The 6,745-nt window shown below is 48.6% G+C and overlaps 1 protein-coding gene across 1 annotated transcript in view; it reads left to right on the top strand.

Annotated features, from left to right (window-relative positions):
• Positions 1-1,417: 1,417 nt before the first annotated feature.
• Positions 1,418-6,745, top strand: part of ACSL1 (acyl-CoA synthetase long chain family member 1) — a 292,962-nt gene continuing 287,634 nt past the window's right edge. The window contains exon 1 of the mRNA XM_029585776.1: positions 1,418-1,549. The gene's annotated coding sequence lies outside the window, so the exon portion shown is untranslated. The remainder of the gene's footprint in view (positions 1,550-6,745) is intronic.

Below are 6,745 nucleotides of genomic sequence, written 5' to 3'. Positions count from 1 at the left end.
GGCAGCTGCCTCACCCTGCCTCATTATAGAATCGCCCCTGGGAACCTGGGTTTGATTCACAGCTCAGGTCTTCCGCTCCTTGGGTTGGCCGGGGCAGGGGATGCCACAGAGGCAGAATTCACAGCCCCCTGGGCAGGTGCAGTCACAGACATTGTGTACTGGTGATGCCTGGTGGAAGGAGCCCTGCTTCATGTCCCCCGTGAGATATAAACCAGAGGGACAATCCCTTGGGTAGCTGTGAATGAAGGCTCACTGCGCTAGATTCCAGACCTGCTTCTGGAGCAGGAGGAAAATGCAGGGTGAAAGAAAATCTCCTTTTTCTTTTCTGATTTATATTTCATCCCTGAGGAGATACTATACTGTTCAAGCATTTCATAGTAAATGATAGCTGAAAAAGACCAAAATGGACCATCCAGTCTGCCCAGCAGTGACTGGTCCACTTTGGGTAGATGTGCATACAAGTTCCCACATGGAACTCGACAGCCACCCTCCCTTCTTCCACATGTCTTTTCGGGTTGTCACTGCCACTCTGTGTGGGTTTACCCCACTTTGCAATCTTATCACTGCTTCATCACCATTCTCTTGAGACTAGGGATCCTCTATTTATCCCACACTTTTTAAAATTCCGTTACTGGTTTTTGCCTCCACCACCTCCTCTGGGAGGGCATTCCAGGCATCCACCAACCTCTCTGTGAAAAAATATTGCCTGGTGATGTTCCTGAGTTTACCCACTGGGAGCTTCGTATCATGACCCCTAGTTCTACAACTTACTTTCCATTGAAAAGCTTGGCTTCTTGTGCATTATGAAGAGCTTTACATAAGAACATAAGAAATGCCATACTGGGTCAGACCAAGGGTCCATCAAGCCCAGTATCCTATCTCCAACAGTGACCAATCCAAGTCACATGTACTGGCAAGTACCCAAACGTTAGATAGATCACAAGCTACTATTGCTTATTAATTACTGTAATAGCAGTTTATGGATTTATCCTCTAGGAACTTATCCAAACCTTTTTTAAACCCAGTAACACTAACTGCTGAAACCACAACCTCTGGCAATGAATTCCGGAGTTTAACTATGCGCTGAGTGAAAAAGAATTTTCTTCGATTTGTTTTAAATGAGCTACTTGCTAACTTCATGGAGTGAGTGCCCTCTGGTCCTTCTATTATCTGAGAGAGTAAATAACTGATTTACATTAACTTTCAAGTACTTAAATGTCTAGATCATATACCACCCCCATCTCGCCCCTCTTTCTAGGTCTATACATATAGAGGTCCTTCAGCCGCATCTCATAAAGCTTTTTGTACAAACCCTGCACCATTTTGGTTGCCTTTCTCTGGCCTGTTTCCAGCCTCTCTATATAAAGTTGTTGAAAGCTCCTCCTACTCCTTGGCCACTCCCACCATTGTGACTCAGGCTTGGGGGAAGGGTGGCAGTGCTCATGCAGGCATCACACTGATACAAGTAAAGATGAAGCCGGCACACATCCCTGAAGGGTGGCCCTAGGGACAGAGATTCTAAACACAGGAAGCATGGCGTTTGTTAGAGGTACGCATCTTTTATTCTCTAGACATATAAGAATATAAGAAGCAAAATATATACAGACCAAAAAGAAAGGAGGCCTTGCAATGAGATCAAAAAAGGAAAGCAATCGCCATACTAGCTGGCAAACGTAGTATTTTGAAGAATCTAGCCATCACTGCTGTTTGAACATGTTCTGGGCCAACAAATGTTGTGAATTTTGTTAGTTCTATTCTGCATATGTAGTAATGTTGCCAAGGTCTGGAAGCTGTGGGGTGGGACTGGAGAAGAGAGAAATGTCCTAACCCACAGTTAAATGCGTTGGCCTAGACGAACTTTTCAGACGAAATCCTGAGAGTAAAAATGGTCCTATTTCTAGTCTAAGAAGGGCTATCCTTCCCACATTTGGAAGATTGTGCAGTCCTCTGCTGTATGAGATTCACAGAAACAAAATGTGACAGCAGATAAAGACCGCCAGGCTCACCTAGTCTGCCCGTTCTCCGTTCCTCATGCAGTACTGCAAACACTACAGGCTTTGCCTTCACATCTTCATACGTAAGGATCATCTGTGCTTGTCCCAGAATGTCCTGAATTCCATTACCATGTTTGCCTCTACTACCTCCCCTACCATCCATCCGCTCACCAACTTTTCTGTGCAAAAATATTGTTTAACATTACTCTTTATGCATTCATTGTTTAGTATATTTATTTACTTTCTGCGCTTTCTAGAGTGATTTCATTGGTGTCACGGTCTGGCAAGCTGGAATCAGGGAGCACCCCTGCAGACGCGGTGCAGGACCGCAGGGCAGGACTGGAGCTGGTCTTCTGCCTAAACAGCCCCCCCCCCCCCACAGGTTGAACCCTTGGGCTCTGGGGTCCAGTAGGATTTGGCTCCCGCTGAACATCATAGCTGGAATCAGGCACAGGCTGGGAACTGACTCCAGGTACTGGTTGGGAGCTGGGTCTGGGTACTGGCTGGGAGCTGGGTCTGGGTACTGGTTGGGAGCTGGGTCTGGGTACTGGTTGGGAGCTGGGTCAGGGTATTGGCTGGAAGCTGAAACCAGGTATTGGCTGGGATGGAGATAAGATTGGAGTTGAGGGCAAGGACAAGACTGGACAAGGTCAGGACTGGACAGGCAACAGGAAACAAGAAAGCCCAACAGGCACGAGACTAGGCAAGATAACTGTAGTAGGTCTGGAGCCTGCAAGGCAGGACAGAGAAGTCCAGGAGGCCACAGAGCAAGGCCAGGAAGCTTGGAAGGCTACCAAATAGGACATGGAGCCAAGAAAGGCCACAGAGTAAGGTAAGAGGCCAAGAGAGGTCACAAGGCAAGGCAGAAGACTTGGGTAAGCCACAAGGCAGAAGGCCTGAATAGGCCACAAGGAAAGGTAGAATAGCAAGAAGGAGGTGGCCAGATCAAGGAGCCAAGGTAACTCAATGAAGATGCACCAAGGGATTGGTCAGGCTGGATTAAGCAGGCCCAGGGTTGAGGCACCAAATGATCAGTGAGGAGGTAACTTGCGCTGCTGGGAGTGGGACTTGCCGAAGACCTCTACTGGTGGGGAGCTTGCATAGCAGGTGAAACAATGACAACTGGATTGTATTTTTCCATTTAGAATCCATGTGGCATGACTGAAAGACTGGGTCACTTCCTCTACTTCCCTCCCCAATGGACAGAAAAAGGAGGGGAGAAAGAATGGATGTGGGCTTGGCTCTGTGTTTGCACTGATGCTAAAAGCCATGGGTAATACTAGGAGTTTAGAGATGGGACTAATGTTGAGGTTGAAGCTGGGTCTGGGTAAGGCTGAGAGGTGGGAATGAAGTTGGAGTTGAAGGTGGGGCTGAGGGCAGGCAAAATGCTGGAATTCTGATGCTTTAGGCAGGGGCAGACACTGTAGTTCTGAACTAGTGTTTAATGGTGATCCTTGTGGTGGATGAGGAACTGAGGCTGGTGCTGGTGGCTTGGGATTGGAGTCTGAGGCTTATGTTGGGAGCTGCTGCTGATATTGTGCAACTGGAGCCTGAGGCTGATTCCCATGTTTTAGGATTTCTGACTCTCTGGGCTGGGTATTATGTTGGGGTCTAGTTGGGTCTGATGCCAGTGTTTTGGGGTTGGTGACTGAGGCTGATGCTGTGGACTGGGTGCGGTGAAACATATGAGAGCAGATAAGGACTGTGAGACCCATCTAGTCTGCCCAATTTTCTTCCTACTTCATCTCTGGCTTTCCATTCACTTCTTCATACCTAAGGATCCTCTGTGCTTTCTGCAATTCTGTTTACTGTTTTTCCTTCTGCCACTTCCACTGGGAGGCTCTTCCATGCAACTCCGCCCCTTTCAAGAAATATTATCCAGTGTTACACTTGAGTCTGCCCCCTTTGAACCTCCTATCATGAGCTCTTGTTCTAGAACTTCTTTTCCACTGAAAAATGCTTTTTTTCTCATATATTTAAATACCTTTGTGGTATTTTAATGTCTCTGTCATAACCCCCCTTTCTCTCCTCTCCTCTGGGGCAGTGCTTCTCAACAGGTTTGCAGTAGGCGATTCCTTCTTGTGCCCTAATGGTGGCAGTCAAAGGCATGTGCCCTGACTCTATTGGCCACTACTCCAAATCTCAAAACAGCAGAGAACAGCCCTCTGCTTCCTGCCATTGCTCCTTGCTTCCCAGTCAGTTTGAAGGGAACTGGAAGGGAGGGGTGAGACTGAAGTAGAGAGTGCATAGAGCAAAGAAAAGCAAAACAGATACTTTAATCACTAAGAAGTAGATTTTAAGAGCCGCGTGCGGGCACGACCATGGAAGCAGTGATTTTAAAACATATGTGCATATACCCACATATATGCATGCATTTTTTTAAATCAGCTATTCGCGTGTCCATGCAGGCATGATTTAATATTGGCGTGCACATGTGTGCACAAGTAGTGCCACCTTGCTCACGTATGTGGGGGGTTTTAATAGGCGCGCACTGATGCAATTACCTCTTTACACAGTTTGTTTCCAGTTCACCCCAGTAAAGAAGAGGACTTCCTAACCCCCTGAGCTAACTTGCCTCCCTTTTACCCAGTAGCCCTGAGCCTTAAAACCCCTCTGACTAACCTATTTCTTTTATTTTACAACTTACACGCCGTCCACGGCAGAAGTAAAGTTACGCGGTAGGAGACCCCAGTGCGCGCTTGTGCATGTAGAGGCTGAAGCGCAGACTTCATGGTGCTGTTCCGTCTCGCCCCTTTTGGGGAAAAAATTGCTTGTACGCGTCCCAGGAAATGCACGCCTACCTGCGCAGGTTTTAAAATCCGTGCGGCGCATGCCGCACTGAGTCACATACATATCTCCCGGCTTTGGCACGCATAGGGGTTTCAAGATCTACCAGTAATCAAGTACGTCCTCTCCTGTCCTGGGTAGGGAACAGCAGAGGAGGGGGTGAGCCTGGAGCTGGCAGAGCAAAGCCACTGTGCTTCCTAATCCAGCCCCTCCCCCTCCTCTTGGTTCCGTTCCTCCACTCCTGTGTTGCAGGTACAGCAGTGGGGTGAGTAAAGCTGGAGCCCCCTATTCTCCTGCTCCATCCCCTCCCTCTTTTGTCTCCATGTTAAAAAGCAGCATCTGGGGGGTGGGGGAGAATGACAGAAGAGTAGGGACTGGAGCAGGGAGCAAGGAGCTTTCATTTGTCCAGCTGTGACAGTTCCTGCCCGTCCTCTCCTTTCACTTCCAGGGGCTACCTGTAGCCAGCAGAGATGGGGGAGGGGGGGGGGGGTGAAGGAAAGGGCTGGAGCAGAAATAGCTCCAGGCCCCACTATTGTAATTTGTGGGGAAGGAGAGGAGATGAATAAAAATAGAGTGAGAAGGGAGAAAAGGATGCCTTGGGGGGGGGGGGGGGGGGGGGGGGGGAGGGAATCGGGTCACTGTAAGAGGGGGTGAATTTTGGCAGAGGTGAGAAAAGGGTGAATGCCTGGGGGTTGGTGCGAGAAGGGGTGAATTTTGAGGAAATGAGGAGGGGATGAATGCCTGCGGGGGTGGCACAAAAGGGGGAGTAAATGCTGGGAAGGTGAAGAGAAGGTTGAATACTGAGGACAGCATGAGGAGGGGTAATGCATTCTCTGCCCCATCACCCTGAAGTCAGTAATGCAAACTTAGGCCAGAGCAGGGAATGCATGAGAACCATATCCAGGGGAGGGGGGGGGGGGGGGGGTTCTTGTATATGAAAGAGTGTGGTGGAGAAATGCAGGGGCACAAGAACTGGAGAGGGAATGGGAACTGGTGGTCAGGGAGCGTAAGGGTGAAAGAAAGCTAGGGTTTTTTTTTTCTGAGAGAGAGCTCAGCAGGGGAGATGTCAAAGAAAGCCAGAGGTGGTGATTGAAAGGGGTTAAAAGCTAGGCAGAGGCTGTGATGGAGAGTGTGCATGAGAGAGATCCAGAGGTAGTAAAGGCAGGGAAGGTTACAGAGAGCCAGAGGTTATATGATGGGCGGTGTGGGCCAATATCACTTTTGAAACTCTTGAACAGAACCAGCCACAGGATTGATCCCTGAGGCGCTCCACTAATGACATGAACTCCATTTATCTCTGCCTCCGTTCTCCAGCACTCAACCAGTTTCTAAGCCAGTTAGCCAGCTTTGGTCCTACCCGTAGGCTGTTTAGGTTGCTTATCAGTCCTCTATTTTGATCTGTGTCAAAAGCTTTGCTGAGATTTAAATACACCAACCACATGCAGTGCTCACCCTGATCTATTATTTTGATCACCCAGTTAAAGAATTGTATCATATTTGTTTGACCGGATCTTCTTTTGGTTACACCATGCTCTAATTTGTGGGGGAATGGGGCGAAGCAAAGTTCCCGCACTTCTTTTCAGGCTTAAGAGGCAGACCAGCAGGTAAGGGAAGAAGAGGGGCTGAGCCTGAAGCACACAAAGACGGGAACAGCCACACTGTTCTCTAATCCAGCCCCTCCCTCCCACATCTCCTCTTATATTGCAGGGGAAAGAAGGGGAAGGGGTGATACTGAAACAGACACTGCAGAGCAAAAAACAGACACACACACACACAAAAAAAAGATTTGAATTAGCACAAGTTTGAAAGTTGTGAGCAGTAGTGCCAATTGTTAAGGCGACAACCTGGCATTCTGCAGCCTTGTTTTGGGTCCCGAGAAAGTAGAGCAGAGCTGGCAGTGTATATCAGTTCTGCCTCTCCTGAGGAAACAGAACAGCCTCAGTAGCCGCATGGAGGAAGCAGAG

The sequence above is a fragment of the Rhinatrema bivittatum genome, chromosome 1 (genome assembly GCF_901001135.1).
Source record: "Rhinatrema bivittatum chromosome 1, aRhiBiv1.1, whole genome shotgun sequence".
NCBI classification, from domain to species: Eukaryota; Metazoa; Chordata; class Amphibia; order Gymnophiona; family Rhinatrematidae; genus Rhinatrema; species Rhinatrema bivittatum.
This window is presented reverse-complemented; position numbering and strand designations above follow the sequence as displayed.